Here is an 18,545-nt window from a genome sequence, read left to right as displayed (position 1 = left end):
AAGAAGATAAGTGCATTGTCTTGAATGAAATAGTTTTGAAATTTCACTACAAATGGCTCATCTGGTGCCCTCAATAACCATTTGATTATACGTTTTAGCCGATACTGATTTGATACGTCTCTGCGTCTGGTGTGGCAGGATATGAGTTCGGCCTAGGAATATCTTTTTTTTAGGCAGGTGAGGGAAGGACATATGTCCTCCTTTGCCTCTTGCTCGATACGGCCTTAGTCAGAGAGATACTTTTTGTACAGCATATGAGTTACCCAATTTGTTTAATCTGTTGAGAAAACGCCTGTTTTGAAAAAAACACAATTTGAGTAGATCGCGGCGCACAATATACTCAAATTTAGACACGTGGCTTGCGTATAACTAAAATAATGCTGACTCCAGATGTAAGAAATAAGAGAGACGAATGGAAGTCAGGAAATCTGAGCTAGTTCTACTACGCCATGACGACGGTACACCACAATTTCAATGCACAGTGACTAGCAGTAGCAGCTACCGAAGCGAACTATGGATTTTTCTTCCATAGCATTATGTCTCAAACGTTTCCACTATCTTCTTTTCCAGGCTATACATTTCCATACAATGCTGTGCTACGAAAGAGCATTCTCAAAAATTTCTCTCTCAAGTCCAGTGTCTGTGTTAGTAGACTTCTTTTGGACATGAATGCTCTCTTTGCCTGTGTTGGTCTGCTTTTTTGTCCTCTTTGCTTCGTCCGTTGATGAGTTATTTTGGTTTCTAGGAAGCAGCATTCCTTCACTTTGCGTTCTGCATGGTCCTCAGCTTTGATATGAAGTTTATCTTAATCTCACTTCCGCTGCTCCTCATTGCCGTCGTCTATCAATGATTTGCTCTCAATCCATAGCATGTGCTCATTAGACTACTCATTCCATGTAACAGGTACTTCTTCCTCACTTTCACTCAGTATAGCAACGTCGTCAGTGAACGTAATGATATCCTTCCACCTTGAATTTTAAGCTCACTGTTGAAGGTTTCTTTTAGTTTCGTCGTTGCTTCTTCAATGCACAGATTGAACATCTATGTCTTCCACTCTTAGGAGAGACGTAATTGTCGAATTGAACTTGTGCAGGAGGCTTTTTAGTCGTGCCTGGTTACCTCAGTCTGTAAGATCACTACTCGCAAATAGCAAGGGTTTCGATTCTAGTCCCGCCCGCACACAATTTTAATCTATACGCAAGTTCTACAGCACCGCACATGACGTTGCAGAGATAAATAATTGTTATGGAAACAATGTAATTCTTTTGAGTTACTGAAACAGATTTTGAAAACGTAGGGACAATTCTGAATAAGTAAGTAAATGAACTCTAATACGTTTTCCACGATTGGTATGCGTGTTGGATCAAGGTCATACAAAAATGGCTCTGAGCACTATGGGACTTAACTTCTGAGGTCATCAGTCTCCTAGAACTTAGAACTACTTAAACCTAACTAACCTAAGGACATCACACTCATGCATGCCCGACGCAGGATTCGAACCTGCGACCGTAGCAGTCGCGCGGTTCCAGACTGTAGCGCCTAGAACCGCTCGGCCACCCCGGCCGGCTCAAGGTCATACAACTCGAAGACGACTACTTAAATGTAATTACGTAAAACTGGTACATATCGAATTTGTTTCATGGTTGAAGAAAGTAATTCTACCTCTGACTGAGTCACACTCGCACATTCCGTCGTTCTTTCCTTTGTGGTCACCGTTTGTTTGTGGGCTGCCTCTTCCTGCCCGCTGCATTTCCCTTTCCTGTTTGCCGCAGATCTGTGGTTGCGAGAGACTCGCAATCCTCAGCCTAGAGGAATGGTAACTTTGATCTGTGTTTTCTTAATAATTCGTTCACTCCGTCTTCAGGCCACGAGTGGTCTACCGGGAGCATCCGACCGCCGTGTCATCCTCATGTGGAGGACGCGGATAGGAGGGGCGTGGGGTCAGCACACCGCTCTCCCGGTCGTTATGTTGGTATTCTTGGAGGAGGAGGATATTAGTGTTTAACGTCCCGTCGACAACGAGGTCATTAGAGACGGAGCGCAAGCTCGGGTGAGGGAAGGATGGGGAAGGAAATCGGCCGTGCCCTTCCAAAGGAACCATCCCGGCATTTGCATGAAGCGATTTAGGGAAATCACGGAAAACCTAAATCAGGATGGCCGAAGACGGGATTGAACCGTCGTCCTCCCGAATGCGAGTCCAGGATGGTATTCTTGACCGAAGCCGTTACTATTCGGTCGAGTAGCTCCTCGATTGGCACTACGAGGCTGAGTGCACCCCGAAAAATGGCAACAGCGCATGACGGCCTGGATGGTCACCCATCCAGGTGCCGACCACGCCCGACAGCGCTTAACTTCGGTGATCTCACGGGAACCGGTGTAGCCACTGCAGCAAGGCCGTTGCCTAATAATTCGTTCAAAGACAGAAAAAAGAATATCTGTTGTCTGTCAGATTTTTTTCCAGTCCATATTATTAAAAACGCTGCAACGTCGGGTTATCATTGCTTTGAAACATGCCTAACTAATTGTGTAGTCATTCGATGCCAAAATCTCTCTCCTGCTACGCACCATTATTGGAAGATTATGTACCTCGTACATAGAATGCAGTTTAATTCCATATCGAACTATCGTTTCTAAAACTTGTTTTTATATTCCTTCTCGACTTAATATCAAAATTTAATCAAGCTGTGTAAGCAATGCAGTGAAAGAAATTACCGTTTAGTAAATGTAAATTATTATAAGTACATCATGTTCGAGACGAATCAGCACACAATGCCGTAACATGTTATAACGAGTTCGATCAGACATTAGCTAAAGAGAGTTCAAAAAAGGATTGAGAAATTTCCCTGATAAATCTTAGATACTTAGAGACTTGGTGCCCCACCTCAAAGGCGGCTGCACATTTGGGATGTTAACGAGATACCATATTTATAGAAGCTCCGGATTGTTTCCAGAATAAATTTTTCTATATACACTGGGATGTACAGTCTTGTTTCACCAAGAGTTTTGTTAACGAGATATTACGAACCACTGATACAACGTGTGGGGAATTCTGCTCAGCAAGAAGCAACGGAATAGTAAAAAGTATCGTTATAGACAAAAAAACAAAGGAACTGTGACTGGTGTGATATCTTTAGTAGTCATTAAGTCTGGTTTTGTATGGCTTTGACAGCAGACGTTCACGTGTATATTGGTTAAACGTAGGTGCAATAAAATTATGTTATACTATCTGTACCTGTTAGTACTTCATTCAGTACGAGTGCTACGACGGGTTAACTTCAGCGATGACGCCGTATTAGTTCAGCAATTTGTTCTTCCGTTTTGGAGTCGTACGCCGCTCAAGTGCTACCGCAACGATGGATACCATTCACGAACATCCTTTTCTTCAACAACTTGTGCAAAATGATGAACGAGTAGTGCTTCGCCGAACATTTCCCTGCCAGTCGATATTAATCAGATGGAACCAAAACAAGAAAGTGGCGTCACGATGCAAGGTGCAGACAATGCCGTTAATGGCAAATGTGGGCGGGAACGATATGCGCCTCAATAAACATCGTCCAACGACCGCCAATACACTGAAATGAGTGCTATGGACCAGCGGAGTCTTAACCCGACAGAATTCCGTGATCCGCACGACAATCGCGTGTCTCCCGTTCGGTTCTTCCTCGTCGGTGCCGTTCCAGACGAACCCGTTCGTGTCACAAGGCTGTGCTCAACCGGTTGAGTGCCGCTTCACGTACCCCAGGCTCCCTTCCGCACCGCGAGTGTGCAACGAGTTGCCGTCCGTCGCGACTAGGTAACGTGTAACACCCCACCCGTCACTAATCTGGTTTTGGTGTGTGTTCACCCCAGGTAATTGGCTAACAAATCAACAGAGAGTTCAAAACTGCCGCAATGTCCGATAACGCAAAGAAAGTAATAAGGCCCTGTGACTCCCGATTGAACTGCGGTGGTAGTGTTGAAATTAATTGACTCAGAATTGATCCCTTTTAATTAAAAAGGAGTGCACATTGATGTTATGTTCAGCCACTGAACGCCATATGCAAATGTTGAACATGAAATTAATGAAGAAAGTGACTTGGGATTTCAACTACTTGATTGAAAACAGATGCAGTCGATTAGGACAGATTTATTTTAACTCACGACTTCAATCATCATATTACATGACTCTCCTAACAGGCAGTGGTAATAAATTGCGTTTGCATGGAGTAAAGCGCGCTAAATCAAAAGTAATTCCTATCGACTGACCCAGGCGTAATGCGAAGTGCGAGAAGAATTCTACAATACACGGCCCATGAAACCCTCGTGGAAACATTGCCGACATGATCCAACAAATTAATCAGCGGCCGGAGCAGGCGCAATATCACCGAATTCAGCGTGGCGGAGCGGCGTCGTTGTGCGGACGTCGGCCGACCTCATGGTGCTGCAAGGCTGCGCTCGTCTATTCACTTCTAGCTATCTTGCTCAGTACGCAGCTGAACAAAAACTTTCTATCTCCAAGCTCAATCGTTCCGTTTGCTAAATCCTAAACTGCAGAGATGCTCACTCTCTCTCAGGCAAGCTGAGTAAAGAACACCACGTCCGCCCTCTAGGCAAGCTGGGAACGGAAGACCACTATGGAGACTTCTCCCAGTCCGCTCTTCGCCTCAGTTTCTCCTCCAGCAAAACCACTTACACCAATTGCAGCGCAAGTCACGTTAATTATGCGTCGCTTCCCAGCGCCGACCAATGCCTGCTCTGGGAAGTGAACAAATTCCCACAAAATTTCCCTTCCTCTCAACTTCTGCTATTTATCTCCTCCCAGGCCACCCATCAAGGTTAGCATCTGCACAAAACACCAATTTTTCCGAAATTCTGACTCCCAGGAGAGTACTTCAAATTCCTTGGTCCTACGTCCCCATCCGAGGCCGCCGTATTTCATTCTGTAGCTCTTCACCTGATTTACTTCAGACTCTGCGGACCGTGAATTCAGCGTGAAGTTGCTACAGTCACAAACACGCATCTTTTGACCTCTGTTGACCGCTCCACCATAGCTTTGCACGGCTTTCTCGCATGTTTCACTTAAAACGGGACGACGGACATTTATCAACAGGCATCCAAGTTCTCTGTCTGCTTCCCGGTACACCAGCATGGGGTCAACCACCCACTCACTGTCACTCATCTTAAGGCAGCTGGAGGCCGCACCCCGTTACTGCTTTCTCAGAGCTTGAGCCACCCTAAGCTGCCTATTGTCGCTTCCCTTCGTTGCTCCCCAGCCGGCCACGGTCAATTCTGAATACTTCCCTGGGATAAACTAGCCTCCAGTAAATCGATGCATTCCCACAAAGTTTTCATGTCGTGTGAATTACTTTAAAACCATCACTCAACATTAATTATTCCAATATGTCCACACTATACCCTCTATAAGATGCATTGTGCCTTGTTAGTCATTTTTGTTCAGCCCTACTGTTTGCTCAACGTGAGTTAGGTGATCTTTAATGACTTCATGTAAGGGGCATAGTTCTTGCCATCTTACAAACGAACTCAACAGTTTCTCATGCATACTGACACATGTATGGTTACACTGATACCCTACAGCGTTCTGTAGATTACCATCTCCAAGTAATTGAGCCACCCTTATGTAAAGAGAGATATTCTATATGACGCTCAAATTCTCAATTTATTTCTTGAGAAGAAAAATTGAATATGTCGGTATAAAACGTTAATTTTGTGGCCAATGTCAGATTTATGTAAAAAAGCTACATTTGAGCCAAAACTATATGCATCGAATATGAAAATGTGCAGAACCGACATAGCTGAAAACCGTAATACCAGGCTTCTATTTAGCTGTGGCCTACCACAACTGTCCGCTAATTTATTCTGGGGAAATTGAATGTAACTTTACAGTCACCGCCGTCGAGTAGAGTGCTTAGTGAGTTGTGAATCATTGTTGTGAATGGCTTTAAAGGGTTTAAATGCCTTGAGTCATTTACTTCACTTGGCACTAATTGCCTTGTTCTCACACCGTTTGGCAATTAGCTAGTCATTGGTTTCAATTGCTCTCAGAGAGCCTCTCAAGTAGCGGTACACAAGTGTCACTGAAACTGATCATGCAATATATATCTCCAGTTATCAGTGCACATTCTGAAAGATCCATCTGTACTACAGAAAAGTCGGTTTCACAGGAGGAGGAATGAAGAAAGATTAGGACTCAGTTTCCTCACTGATGAAATCAATAGAGACTGAACTTTACTGGAGGTTTCTACAAACTGATGGGGCAAAGGTCGTATGATAGCAATATACAGATGGCGGTAGTTTTCCGTACACTATGTATAAAAGGACAGTTCATTGGCAGAGCTGTCATTTGTACTCAGGTGATTTACGTTATAAAGTTTCCGACATGATTATGGACACGACGGGGATTAACAGACTTTGAACGCGAAATGGTAGTTGTAGCTAGAAGTACGGGTCATTCCATTTCAGAAATCGTTAGGGAATACAATATTCCGAAATCGACAGAATGTGCCGAGTATACCAAATTTCTGGCTTTCCTTCTCATTACGGACAACACAGTGGCCGACGGCATTCACTTAACTACCGAGAACAGAGGCGTTTGCGTAGAATTGTCAGTGCTAACAGATACGCTACAATGCGTGGAATAACGGCAGAAATCAATGTGGGGTGTACGACGGACGCATCCGTAAAGCCGTCGGCACGCGGACTGTGCTGTCGAACGTCAACGTTGAGCGTGCCGAGTTCAACGTCCTGCTGAACGCTCAGAAATGATGCGACTTGTACATATGGTACGTGGGCCCCAACGTGGTATATGCGATCGCAACACACTCCAGCGTCAGTTGCGGGATGTTTATAGTTCGTAAATCACGTTGTTGTTGTTGTTGTTGTTGTTGTGGTCGTCAGTCCTGAGACTGGTTTGATGCAGCTCTCCATGCTACTCTATCCTGTGCAAGCTCCTTCATCCCCCAGTACTTACTGCAATCTACATCCTTCTGAATCTGCTTAGTGTATTCATCTCTTGGTCTCCATCTACGATTTTTACCCTTCACGCTGCCCTCCAATGCTAACTTTGTGATCCCTTGATGCCTCAGAACATGTCCTACCAACCCGTCCCTTCTTCCTGTCCAGTTGTGCCACAAACTCCTCTTCTCCCCAATTCTATTCAGCACCTCCTCATTAGTTACGTGATCTACCTATCTAATCTACAGCATTCTTCTGTAGCAACACATTTCGAAAGCTTCTATTCTCTTCTTGTCCAAACTATTTATCGTCCATGTTTCACTTCCATACATGGCTACACTCCATACAAATACTTTCAGAAATGACTTCCTGACACTTAAATCTATACTCGATGTTAACAAATTTCTCTTCTTCAGAAACGATTTCCTTGCCATTGCCAGTCTACATTTTATATCCTCTCTACTTTGACGATGATCGGTTATTTTGCTTCCCAAATAGCAAAATTCCTTTACTACTTTAAGTGTCTCATTTCCTAATCTAATTCCCTCAGCATCCCCCGACTTAATTCGACTACATTCCATTATCCTCGTTTTGATTTTGCTGATGTTCATCTTATACCCTCCTTTCAAGACACTGTCCATTCCGTTAAACTGCTCTTGCATGTCCTTTGCTATCTCTGACAGAATTTCAATGTCATCGGCGAACCTCAAAGTTTTTATTTCTTCTCCATGGATTTTAATACCTGCTCTGAATTTTTCTTTTGTTTCCTTTACTGCTTGCTCAATATACAGATTGAATAACATCGGGGAGAGGCTACAACCCTGTCTCACTCCCTTCCCAACCACTGCTTCCCTTTCGTGCCCCTCGACTCTTATAACTGCCATCTGGTTTCTGTACCAATTGTAAATAGCCTTTCGCTCCCTGTATTTTACCCCTGCCACCTTTAGAATTTGAAAGAGAGTATTCCAGTCAACATTGTCAAAAGCTTTCTCTGAGACTAAAATGCTAGAAATGTAGGTTTGCCTTTCCTTAATCTTTCTTGTAAGATAAGTCGTAAGGTCAGTATTGCCTCACGTGTTCCAACATTTCTACGGAATCCAAACTAACGCGCGTGCTTAAAATTCCCACGTTAGCTTTATTAAAGCGCACATTTTCTCCATTGCACATATGCTAGTCACGTTGTTCTATATGTAACATACACAAATAAAAACTTCAATATCCATGTACATGTTTTAAGAGGAAAAGGAAAGTACCATGCCCAAACAGTAAGGACACAGGCTTATAAAAGTTCCATTACAAACACTGCGATACAAATTTGCAATAGTTCTCCAAAAAAGATAAACAATATTTCATCATTCCCACATTTTGGTAAAGCCCCAAGATCATTATTACTTGATCACTGTTCCTACCCAGTGGCAGAATCTTTGCATCATGTGAATTACGAAACGTAAACGAAAGAGCAGCAAAATAGCTTTATACAAGTAGCGCAAGTTGTCCTGCAGATTAAGCCAATCGAATAGATTCACTCCTCGAATAAAGGTGAATTTATGTTTACATAACATCAAATATTATAGTATATACTTATACTAAACTAATAAGACATCAGAACCTATTAAAAACGCTAATGTCAGAAAAAAATTTGACCGTGGCGAGACGCGAACCATCACGCGCTACGACGCAATTCTGTGACGCTAGTCACTATCTTATCCAACAACACAGTTGCATAAACCAGCCTCGCGCGTTTCTACTTCCTAAAAGCTTTAATCGTAGCTTTGTTACTAATTGAAATTTAATTATAACAAATTGTACCAAGAACAATGCGTTTTTGCTGAATCCTCAGTGCGTCGCTGCCTTCAAAGGGCATGCTCTCATAATACGCAAGTTACAATTCTTTTGCCACGAATATGACGTTTCTCATTATTTTATTGCAATGAATCACACAGTTAACAACGGGTTTTCGAGTGATTCTCTCTGGTGCTCAGAAACGGCATGTATACGTATAGGCTTGGAATGAATGCCAATATGGCGGCCCACAACTTTGTGCTGAAGGGAGATGGCGTGCACGTGACGTAGGTGGCGTTGTGCCACCTCATTGGTCAACGCTCAGACACTCACTGTCACTCATCTTGATCACAGCTGGAGGCCGCACCCCGTTACTGCTTTCTCAGAGCTTGAGCCACCCTAAGCTGCCTATTGTCGCTTCCCTTCGTTGCTCCCCAGCCGGCCACGGTCAATTCTGAATACTTCCCTGGGATAAACTAGCCTCCAGTAAATCGATGCATTCCCACAAAGTTTTCATGTCGTGTGAATTACTTTAAAACCATCACCCGACATTAATTATTCCAATATGTCCACACTATACCCTCTACAAGATGCACTGTGCCTTGTTAGTCAACGCTCAGACACTCACTGACTCATTGGTCAACGCTCAGACGCACGCTCAGAATATCTGACATGCTAAATATTGCTCTGCACGTTCGGAAAGACTCGCGAACGTGTTATTCCGCGCTATGACGTCAGAAACTCGGCACGCTCAACGTTCGGATGCACGGTCCGTGTGCCCATGACTTTAGGAGAGTGCGGCGAAATTTGGCGTTGATGGGCTATGGCTGCAGACGAAGGACGCGAATACCACGGATAACAGCGCGACATCACCTACAGCGCCTCTCCTAGATTCGTGGCCATATCGGTTGGACCCTAGATGACTGGGAAACCGTGGCCTGGTCAGATGAGTCCTGATTTCAGTTGGTAAGAGCTGATGGTAGGTATCGAGTATGGCGCAGATCCCACGAAGCCACAGACCTAAGTTGTCAACAAGGCAGTGTGCAAGTTGGTGGTGATTCCACAATGGAATGAGGGGTATTTACATGGAATGGACTGGGTCATCTGGTCCAACTGAACCGATCATTGACTGGAAATGGTTATGTTCGCCTACTTGGAGACCGTAAGCAGTCTTTTATAGACCGTATGTTTCCATACAACGATGTCATGTCACCGGGCCACAGTTGTTCGCGATTGGTTTGAAGAACATTCTGGACAGTTTGCCTGTGAATGATTCGCCCATCCAGATCGCTCGAAATAATACCCGTCGAACATTTATTGGATATAATCGAGAGGTCAGTTCTTGCACCGGCAACAGTTTCACAATTATGGACGGCTACAGAGACAGAACGGCTCCACATGTCTACAGGGGACTTCCAACGACTTGTTGACTCTGTCACGTCGGACTGCTCCACTACGCTGGTAAAAAGGCGATCGGACACGATAAAAGGAAGTATCGCATGACTTTTGTCACCTCAGTGTATACGTGCGCAAATTGATAGTACTGTACCCTATGTACGACAAATTGCAAGTCGAATTGTGTTTTGTACCGTAAGTTCCCGATAACTGGCTAGATGAGACAGCTTTCGAACTGAAAGAGAAGTAATAGTGTATTACCTTCTCTACGACCACACTTAGAAAGCTCAGTGGTTGAGGAAATTTCACGACGACATCCGAACTTCTCGCCGAAGAACATTTTCTGCAGCTAGGTCGCCGGGAAAGTCTCAAGCAACACAAACTCATTGGTGTTCAGACAAACCTTCGGACTGACACTGTTCAATTTTACTCACGATGTTGTGGGACATGTACAGGCAGTGGGAGGTCTGCATAGCCAACTGTAAGATATCTGCTGGAATTGCCAATTAATGAACACCTTCAAACTTCCTGACAGAGTAAAGTTCTCTCATGCTCATAAATTAAGAATAATTGCAGAATGTGGTGCCACACAACGTGGCACTACACGAAACTGGTGCTAATAGCATAGGCACATAGGGAATACACATGGCATAGATCTGTAAGTCCACAGTATTGGTGATAAGTTGAGAAAACCGTCCCGAAACACGTGTGCTACAAAACGCCACTGTTTCCTGCCCATGTACCCCGACATTAATATGGGATATGATCACCATGCACACGTACACAGGCTGCACAGCGGATTGGCATACTCTGGATCAGGTGGTCGAGCAGCTGCTGGGGTGTAACCTCCCATTCTTGCACCAGTGCCTGTAGGAGCTCCTGAAGTGTCCTAGGGGTTTGAAAACGTGCAGCGATACGTCGACCGAGAGCATCCCAGACGTGCTAGATGGGATTTAGGTCTGCAGAACAGGCAGGCCACTCCATTCGCCTGATATCTTCTGTTTCAAGGTTTTCCTCCACGATGGCAGCTCGGTGGGACCGTGCGTTATCATCCATCAGGAGGAAGATGGGGCCCACTGCATCCCTGAAAAGGCGGACATGCTGGTGCAAAATGACGCCCCGATATACTTGACCTGTTACAGTTCCTCTGTCAAAGACATGCAGGGGTGTACGTGCACCAATCATAATCCCACCCCACACCATCAAACCACGACCTCCATACAGGTCCCTTTCAAGGACATTAAAGGGTTGGTATCTGGTTCCTGGTTCACGCTAGATGAAAACCTGGCGAGAGTGACTGTTCAGACTATACCTGGACTCGTCCGTGAACATAACCTGGGACCACTGTCCCAATGACCATATACTGTGTTCTTGACACCAGGCTTTATGAGATCTCTTGTGACCAGGGGTCAGTGGAATTCACCTTGCAGGTCTCCAGGCGAATAAACCATGTCTGTTCAGTCGTCCGTAGACTGTGTGTCTGGAGACAACTGTTCCAGTGGCTGCGGCAAGGTCCCGAGCAAGGCTACCTGCGGTACCCCGTGGCCGTCTGCGGGCACTGACAGTGAGATATCGGTCTTCTTGTGGTGCTGTACACTGTGGACGTCCCGTACTGTAGTGCCTGGACACGTTTCCTGTCTGCTGGAATCGTTGCCATAATCTTGAGATCACACTTTGTGTCACATGGAGGGCCCGTGCTACGGCCTGCTGTGTTTGACCAGCCTCCAGTCGCCCTAGTATTCTACCCCTCATAACGTCATCAATATGTGTTCTCTGAGCCATTTTCAACACATAGTCACCATTAGCACGCCTGAAAACGACTGCACACTTACGCTGCACCGTACTGTGACATGCACCAACACACCTCTGCGCATGTGGACTGCTGCCAGTGCCACCGTGCGACGACCGCAGGTCAAATGCACCGCATGGTCATACCCCGAGGTGATTTAAACCCGCAAACCGCCCACCAGAGCGCTGTTTCACCATGTATCAGCATTATCCTTAATTTATGAGCGTGAGTGTAGTATGCCGATCGGGGCTCGTAACCAGAACGTTGATTTTTGCAGGCACGACACTCTAACTGTCCTCACAACTTCACTTTCACCAGTATTCCTCTCTTACCTTCCAAGGTCTTCATTTTTCTTTCATTTTATTAATTTATTAGTTACGTTAACAGTAAGCCAATTTCACTTTTATGTATGCATAATTAATTACAATACACATTTAATAACGCTGTAAATTAGTATAACAACATTCTCAGATATGAGGAATCAACGTACCAGTTTCTACTTTTCACCTGTTACCTGTATGACATTGACCAACCTTAACACAGAGCAATGAGGCAAAGCGGTTAACAGGACTTATACTCAATACGATCAGTCTATGAGTCCCCGTCCTCCCATTGAAAATTCAGTTCCCCGTCCCCCCGCTTGAAACGAAAAACAAATGCCAGGCTGGCGCATCAACAAGGCCACGTCCAACTTCATCCCACATACAATGACATCTGAGGTACTGCTCCGTCTTCAGTAACTTGCATGACGGCAGGACGCTGCACACTAATCTTCCTTCATTTTTCCTTACCAACTTTAGCTGGCTTACGAGATCTTGCCACAACATTTCAAATACCCATGAGGTATTTCAGGTCTTACAACAAGTGGCTAGAATACTGGCGAATAGTTATTTACCCTTATCAAATGGCTCAAATGGCTCTGAGCACTATGGGACTTAACATCTATGGTCATCAGTCCCCTAGAACTTAGAACTACTTAAACCTAACTAACCTAAGGACATCACATAACACCCAGCCATCACGAGGCAGAGACAATCCCTGACCCGGCCGGGAATCGAACCCGGGAACCCGGGCGTGGGAAGCGGGAACGCTACCGCACGACCACGAGATGCGAGCTTACCCTTATCGCATGGACTCGTAAACAAATTATTTTTGGTGTTGTCGTAGGAATTAATCTAGAGACTGAGGTAATGCACCAATGAAGTCAGGAATTAATAATAATTGTTATAAAGTTACGACATTTTTTATAAAGTCACGAAATTTTTTAATTATACTAATTGAAGGTTTTCGTTAATTCTGGTATTTTGTTTGTGAGCATCACGATTTCGTTACAAGCCCTTGTGATTTTCTATTTAATCCGTTTTGAAGAATATAAATGGATGGTAAGGGAAGTGTATTAAATGCTCTACAGATACACAGATATGAATTCCTAATGTTGCTGCCTGTCCTGAATTCTGATGATTTTGAAAGCTGCCATAGAGTTTCCTCTGAATATTATTCCATATTTTAGATGAGGGCAAATTGAAGCTCAGTACACTCTCATAACTGTGTCAAAATGTTTCAGAAGTATATCCTATACTTATATTACCATTAACATCCTCAAGAAAATCAACCCATTTTAGACTATCTTTCAGCCATCCACCCACAACTTTTGTTTCTCTGCTGCTTTGTACGACTCTTCGTTAATGAAAGTAGTTGGTTTATTTGGGTTCTTGTTTTGGTGTGAATGAAAATTCATAATGACTTCCTTACTGTTATTCGTAATTGACTGGGCATAGTTTTCCCAGCTGTTCATTTTCTTTGAAGGTTAGTTTACAGATTGTCCTAGTCCATCACTGTTCTCAGCACTTGACAGAAATGTTGTATCACCCACAAAAGTATTTTATTCTTCCAGATTTGCACAAATATTTGGTGCATTAGAAAGAGAAAGAGTCCCATTATCGAGCTTTTGTTCTTGGTTACCTCGTGGGCGTCAACTGTTTCCACACTAACAAATGAACTAATAGACTCTTTAGAGTGTACCCCTATACAACAATAATTTAGATTAGTACGGAGACTATTGTGTTGCTCTGCAGAGATCTTTTTATGGATGTTGGTATTGTTACTCTCACTACCGGCAGCTATTCTTCAATGGTTTTCGTTGCTGATAACAAAAATCAGTTTCAGCTGAACTGTGTTTTGCACAATCACAATATAAGATTCAAAAATAATTTTCACGTCTACTTTACTTCCATGTGTAGAGCTAAGAGTGCAGATATGTCCTCTGGTGCAAAGGCATTGTAAAAGCTCCAATGTAACATAAAGTAAGAAACTGGCTACCACTTCCGATTCAAATAAAAGTTAAAAATATCGCTCATTAGGCACTCCTGCAAACAGCCTGCATTCAAAGCATGAAAATTTCTGTGGGATGAATGCCAAGCAGCAATGCTCTTGATTCGTCGATTGGAGGGAGGGGAGCAAACAGCGAGGTCATCGATCACATCGGATTATAGAAGGAAGTAGGTCATGACCTTTCAAAGGAACCATCCCGGCATTTGCCTGAAGCGATTTAGGGAAATCACGGTAAACCTAAATCAGCGGGTAGTAGCAGTGTTCATTGTGAAGCCGCGTGACAATTAGTTGTATATTGTTAACATACCTCCGTATGTTGTTACAAATTATGGTAACTATTTTATGTGAAAAATACCAGTGTAATCAAGTAAATACTAGACTATCAGTACATGATAAACAGCAAGCATTTAAAATAACGAGGAAACTGATGTTTTTCAAACTAATAATTTTTTTCTTTTGTGTTTCTTTACATTTAGCTGACGTAAGCATAAACAGCATTGGGCATTGCAAGGGTAGACTGTTGCTTTGTGTTCCTTCTTATTTCTTGGAATCAGCCAATGAATTCCTTGTAATATAGGTTACATAGCATCTTTTGCGACTGTAATAAAAGACTGACTTAGGCATATAAATGTTTCGCTGTACATTAATGCTTCTTCAGTGGTGACTGTAACAGTATGATTTTTCTTACATGTCTGCTTGCCAGGATCATAAATATTATGTTTTAAATTACTAGAGTTAAGTAGTATTAAATAACTATTTTTACTCGGAATTTTCGTTGGTTTCATTCCTAACGTTCTGTTACTAATAGGGATTCGATTTTAGTACAGTGCAACGATTTTTTTTTTTTCGCTTTCATGACGTGTAGATAAACTTACACTACTGGCCATTAAAATTCCTACACCACGAAGGTGACGTGCTACAGACGCGAAATTTAACCGACAGGAAGGAGATGCTGTGATATGCAAATCATTAGCTTTTCAGAGCATTCACATAAGGTTGGCGCCAGTGGCGACACCTACAATGTGCTGACATGAGCAAAGTTTCCAACCGATTTCTCATACACAAACAGCAGTTGACCGGCGTTGCCTAGTGAAACGTTGTTGTGATGCCTCGTGTAAAGAGGAGAAATGCGTACCATCACGTTTCTGACCTTGATAAAGGTCGGATTGTAGCCTATCGCGATTGCAGTTTATCGTACCGCGACATTGCTGCTCGCGTTGGTCGAGATCCAATGGCTGTTAGCAGAATATGGAATCGGTGGGTTCAGGAGGGTAATACGGAACGCCGTGCTGAATCCCAACGGCCTCGTATCACTAGCAGTCGAGATGACAGGCATCTTATCCGCATGGCTGTAACGGATCGTGCAGCCACGTCTCGATCCCTGAGTCAACAGATGGGGACGTTTGCAAGACAACAACCATCTGCACGAACAGTTCGACGACATTTGGAGCAGCATGGAATATCAGCTTGGAGACCATGGCTGCGGTTACCCTTGTCGCTGCATCACAGCCAGGAGCGCCTGTGATGGTGTACTCAACGACGAACCTGGGTGCACGAATGGCAAAACGTCATTTTTTCGGATGGATCCAGGTTCTGTTTACAGCATCATGATGGTCGCATCTGTGTTTGGCGACATCGCGGTGAACGCACATTGGAAGCGCGTATTCGTCATCGCCATACTGGCGTATCACCCAGCGTGATGGTATGGGGTGCCATTGGTTACACGTCTCGGTCACCTCTTGCTCGCATTGACGGCACTTTGAACAGTGGACGTTACATTTCAGATGTGTTACGACCCGTGGCTCTACCCTGCATTCGATCCCTGCGAAACCACACATTTCAGCAGGATAATGCACGACCGCATGTTGCAGCTCCTGTACTGGCCTTTCTGGATACAGAAAATGTTTGACTGCTGCCCTGGACAGCACATTCTCCAGATCTCTCACCAATTGAAAAGGTCTGGTCAATGGTGGCCGAGCAACTGGCTCGTCACAATACGCCAGTCACTACTCTTGATGAACTATGGTATCGTGTTGAATCTGCATGGGCAGCTGTACCTGTACACGGCATCCAAGCTCTGTTTGACACAATGCCCAGGCGGATCAAGGCCGTTATTACGGCTAGAGGTGGTTGTTCTGGGTAATGATTTATCAGGATCTATGCACCTAAATTGCGTGAAAATGTAATCACATGTCAGTTCTAGTATAATATATTTGTCCAATGAATACACATTTATCACCTGCATTTCTTCTTGGTGTAGCAATTTTAATGGCCAGTAGTGTACTTCCTGAACTGTACAGTGCTTTGATGTTGCGGGATGCCAATATCTTTTGTTTTGTTTCTGTGGTTGTGGCAGCGCCTGCTGTTTCCTGTTGTTTCCGGGCACGCGGGCGCGCGTATATGTGTGTGTGTGTGTGTGTGTGTGTGAGAGAGAGAGAGAGAGAGAGAGAGAGAGAGAGAGAGAGAGAAGTGGTAGTCGTACCGTCCGTGTGACAAATTATTACTTTGTTGAAGCTACTTTATCATGATACTGTGGTTTGTGATAATGAGTGGGTAAGCTGCCTGGCTTATGTGATGTTTTGTAGTGGTAGAGAGGTTGTCATTTATCTACTATAGGTTTTGTTGGTTTACGTAGCTTTTGGTTACTGGTGTTTTATTGGTTATTTGTTATGTGTTTCCTTCCTGTGATGCCTTTTGGATTTGGTAATTTTCTTGTATTATTGACATTCTTTTCGTTATTAGTCTGATAATTTGGTAATTTTCATTCCTGTTTCTGTTGTTGTAGGGTGGGCGGTCTGTAAATGGTGAATGGCTAGTGCTACTTTTCCTTTTTCTTTTTTGTGCTTTACGTCTTATTTCAAATGTTCTGCTGGCCTGTCCTAAGTAGAAGGTATCACACATGTTTCACTAAAATTGATAGATGTGTGCATGTGTCATCCTCCTTATTTAAATATTTTTGTATTGGGTTATTACTTTAGCAACCTAGTTTTATTCCATTTTTCTTAAGGATGTTATTTCTTCATTTCTGTTTGTTTCTATATATGACCTGCAGTGTTGTGCCCTTGTGTAGAAACGGTGTTGGTGTGTGTATTTGCGGCCAGTGCTGTGTGTCCCTGGAATTCTGTTGCGTTTTGCTTTCTTTGTTTAGCTTGTTTTATGGACTTGAATTTCCTTGGTTTGTTCACGTGGCTATATATCCTGCTCACGTCCATTTACTTGCTATTATAGTCATAAATACATCTGCCATCCCAGTCTGTTCCTTGATCGATTTGTTTGTTACCTTCTCTCTTCCAGTAATTCTCGTCTTGCATTTCTCCTTTGCTCGTTGAGCAACTTCCTGTTTTGTATGTTTTAAACATTAAAATCAATGCCTCACTGTTGCAAATTTAAATTTCTAACAGATATGGATTTTAAAGGTTGGTTTTCAGGCACACCAAAAGTTTAAATTTTAAAGCCCCATTTGTTTTACCAAAAGTAGTCCAGGCTATTTTTACTCTTTTGCTGCGCATGCAGTCATAATAGTCAACACTTGGTATCAGTAATAAATTTTATTAGAAACTATTTTCCTGATTTGGAAAATTCCCAAATTAATGCCAGGATGCCTTCGTCTCCAAGAAGACGCCGCACTAAAAACACATGTTTGGTATAACAGAACTGTCATCATTTTGACAAGAGATAGATGTGGAATGTCTATTACTGTCTGAAAAAGATTTAAGAACACAGATTCCATTCACCATATCATCTAGTCCGGAAGTATATTTTCTTGTTGACTAGCAGCGTAAAATAAAACAAGAAACCTAATAAATTTGAAGCCTGACTTCCAATGAGCATTAGCTAGTCTCGCCAGATTGTAGCAACTGCTAAAGGCAAGTAGTACTTGTCACATCGAATGATCGTAAACTAATTGCTGAATGCAAGTCGTCTTAAATTAGTCTAAATGGGAAAGTGATTGGCAAGGAAAAATTGATGTGTGATTTTAAGTTTTTCCGTCCTGGGGAAATTTTGAATACATCTCGGGTATTCAACCGGGTGGCGTCGTCCAGAAGGCGCGATATTTCGACAAGCCGACCGACTTCTTGCCATCCTCATCCGTTCCTGATGTTTTTCTGGAATAACTCGGGAACCGCGGATTCTAACGAAAATGTTTCTAGTACAAAATTAAGCTTCATGAAATTTCCCACAAGAAAGGTCTTATTCATTTTTTCTCTAGGACTAATAGTTCCTGCTTTAACGGAATAGAAAAATCGCTTTTATTAAAACTATTATTCTAATGGTATAAAATTAATTTTTATCGTTA

The 18,545-nt window shown here is 43.3% G+C and overlaps 1 protein-coding gene and 1 pseudogene across 2 annotated transcripts in view; both read right to left on the bottom strand.

Annotated features, from left to right (window-relative positions):
* Positions 1-18,545, bottom strand: part of LOC124599722 (enolase-phosphatase E1-like) — a 259,790-nt gene that overhangs the window by 129,595 nt on the left and 111,650 nt on the right. The window lies entirely within an intron of this gene.
* On the bottom strand, positions 2,285-2,402 carry LOC124556182 (annotated as a pseudogene).

This window comes from Schistocerca americana, chromosome 1, assembly GCF_021461395.2.
Source record: "Schistocerca americana isolate TAMUIC-IGC-003095 chromosome 1, iqSchAmer2.1, whole genome shotgun sequence".
Taxonomy (NCBI): Eukaryota; Metazoa; Arthropoda; class Insecta; order Orthoptera; family Acrididae; genus Schistocerca; species Schistocerca americana.
This window is presented reverse-complemented; position numbering and strand designations above follow the sequence as displayed.